This window comes from Solanum tuberosum, unplaced genomic scaffold (genome assembly GCF_000226075.1).
Source record: "Solanum tuberosum cultivar DM 1-3 516 R44 unplaced genomic scaffold, SolTub_3.0 scf00299, whole genome shotgun sequence".
Classification (NCBI taxonomy): domain Eukaryota; kingdom Viridiplantae; phylum Streptophyta; class Magnoliopsida; order Solanales; family Solanaceae; genus Solanum; species Solanum tuberosum.
In genome coordinates this window covers 429,042-432,420 of record NW_006239224.1, presented here as the reverse complement: position 1 = coordinate 432,420, position 3,379 = coordinate 429,042, and positions in this window count along the sequence as shown.

The window sequence follows — 3,379 nt, the reverse complement described above, 5'->3', positions numbered from 1 at the left end:
TCAAGTGTTGCAAATTTGAAAATCCAAATGCAGCTTAGTAATTAAAGTATTGAAAATAAAGTAGACTCGTAGACCTTCGATTTCATATATTGGGTTTCTTCTAAAGTTTTATATATTGGGAGAAAAGCTCCGAGATATTTAATCCAAATTTCAGAAGGTTTATCAAAGAAATTTACTCTAACCTTTGTCAACTTTTATTTCCCAACTTGCTTGACTTCAAAACTTAACTTACGATCATTGGGCGACTACATCACCTTATAAAACATCCTTATTAGCATATAAGACACTCTTTGTCTTATCCCCAAAGGTACCAGATAACTTAAACGTTCCGAACGGGCGGAGTGTTAGAATAAACATTCTTTAACTCGGACTTATTTAAGGACATCCTTGACCATAACGTTAGTCTAATTCTTTCATTTTTACCACCCCTTTGCAAAATAATTCTCCCGACGTGATACACCAAGTTGTATAAACCACATACACTCATGCAATACTATGCCTATTATGCGAAAGAACTACGGGGTCTCATATGACAGATCTGTTTATATTTCTAACTGTCGTTAGTAAAAGGACTGAAATAATTCTCTCTGGTTAATTAAAGGTTAAATGAGGAAGTCGAATCTCATAAGGACTAAAATCATAATAAGACCATAACACAGGGACGAAAACAATTATTTTCCCTATAAAAATTCTTAATATTTTGTTAGTTTTTAAATATATTTAAGTAACTTTAAAGATCATAAAAAGGTTCAACTTTGAAAAAGAAAGTATTCAAACATGATATTTTATTTTTGACTTATGACTTTTTTTTTAAAATTTTTTTTGGTCATATTTATCAATAATTATCTGTCACGGGTATTTCTTTACTTGCATAAATTATTTTTACTTAAAATATTTTTTAATATTTTCTTTTTTTCTATTTTAATGTAAGTAACTTGACATTTATTTTTAAAAAATCATAAAAAAGACCAACTCAAAACATGATATTTTAACTTGACTTATGATTTATTTTAGAATTAAATAAATAATTGATGGATCAGATTAAATAAATATGACATTGTCAAATTAGACTTTTAATTTTGCAACACTTTAATTATTAGTAGTGTCCATCATTGATTATAAAATTGACAAATAAATTAATATATTAAATAGTCAAAGATTTTTTTATTGTAAGATTAAAAGAAATATTCATGTTTTAAAATTTAGTTATACATATACTTGAAGAAAGAATTTGATTTTTCTTGAACTTCTATCCTTTCTTTACATTCTTTTAACAAAAATAAAGATATCATTTCACTTATATAGATTATACATTATACAAGTTTTATAAAAAGACTCTGAATTTATAAGTGCTGAAAAATCATAGAAAATGTACTAATAATATAATTGATTAAAATATTATAAATACAAATTTTATAGAAAGGTTCTGAATTTTTAAGTGTTGAAAAATCATAAAAAAATTACTAATAATATAATTGATCAAAATTTAAAATATTTAAGAAGAAATTTAATATAAAAAATCCATACATGCGAAGCGTGAACAAGTTCTCTAATAGATAATAAGCTTTGACACTCATCATATATATTTACATGTAAAGTAAATTTTGGATGTGGCAGCCCCAAATTGCAACCAAGCATAAGGTTGTGCACATTCCTCATGTAACACAACACACTTTATAATGTGTCAAAATGAGTCCACACTTGTCTCTTTCCTTTATATAAGCATATAGTTTCCTCACCTATTCACACCACAAAAACATTAATTCTTCATTTACAATTATCAAAGAGATCATATATACAAAATCCAATATCTCATATTTCTATAGTCCAAGAAGAGATATATATAGGATGTCTAGCATTTTCAAGAGTATCGGGTTTCAGAAGAGAAGGTCGTGTATAGATGGAGACGACGATGGAGACTATGACTATGCTCCTACATCATGCTTAGAAGGAGGTGGTGACGGAGATGATGAAGGTTATGAATATGCTCCTGTAGCATCCTTGGAAGGAGATGACGATGATCGAGACTATGATTTTGCTCCTTCAGCATCCTTGGAAGGAGATGGCGATGATGAAGATTACGATTATACTCCAGCCGCCTGATTTAGTGGTAACTATTGGTAATTTAGAGTAAACGTGGCATTGATTATTGTAGCATAAAATTAAAATTAAAATTTATCGACTCTAGTTATGATGTATATCAGCGATATAAAAAATGAGTCAAACTATAGGTTTTTACCTGCCCAAAATTTTAAGGGTTGGGCTCAAGATAATTTGAATTGGGCTCACTCTCAGCTCATTCAAGCCTTAACCAATTTTAAGAGAATCCTCAATTAAGTCTAATTTAATCTCTAATTTCAACCCCTTTCAAAATTCTTTATTTGCATTGATGTAATGTATGTTCTTATATTGAAGGTATGAACTACTATCTCTTTTATATCTTTGAGAATTTATCTATCCATTTATAACTTCTTTATATAAATTTCTTGAGTTCAAATTCAAATTGTGGTTATAAAAATAAAAAACAATATGTTAAAATATTGAGATTAAGCGGGTCATGACCCATCCGATTTTTAGCCTATTTGAGCCCAAAGTAAACTCGGACGAGTCAAGACCCAACCCACTTTCTATTTCAATCCATTCTAATATTTCTAATTTCAACCCAACCCGTCCATTTGACACATTTGATGTATATTGTCCGGTTCTTAATATTATGATGGAAGAATTCATAAAGACCTCTAAATTAGTCAGACACCTAAAATTTGTGAGGATCCTAATAGTACCCATGAACAATTATTAAGTGCTATATATAAAAGATAAAACAACCTAACTACCACATTGTACATGTACTATTACACAAAGCATTGACATCTAGTCACCTGACAAAATTTCTTATTTCAATTTGTTCCCTACAACTTTACAAACATAACATTTCATGACTAAGATTCCTATCCTAATTTCATGCATGTACTCACTACTACTATGTAACATAAACTCAACATTCACCCTCTATCAATAGAACATCACATTCTTCACCTTCTCTTTCAATGTTGGTAGTGGTCGGACGTTGACAGAACCGTTCGTTGCACGTGTGCTACGTCATATTGTACTTTAAATTGTGACTTTAAAGTAAGGCTGGCAAACGGACCGGTTTTTGTCCGGTCCGGTTCCCGTAAGACCGGTAAGGAACCGGTCTTATAGGTACCGGAACCGGTACCGAAACGGAACCCGGATTTTTATCCGGTTGATCCGGTCCGGTAAGAACCGGTTCCGGTCCGGTTCAACGGTCAATTTAATTTTTTATTTTTTATTTTTTTATTTTTAAATGTGAACGTTAAGGAGCCGTTGGGCCCTTTTAGCCGTTGGGCTGGGGCCCAAA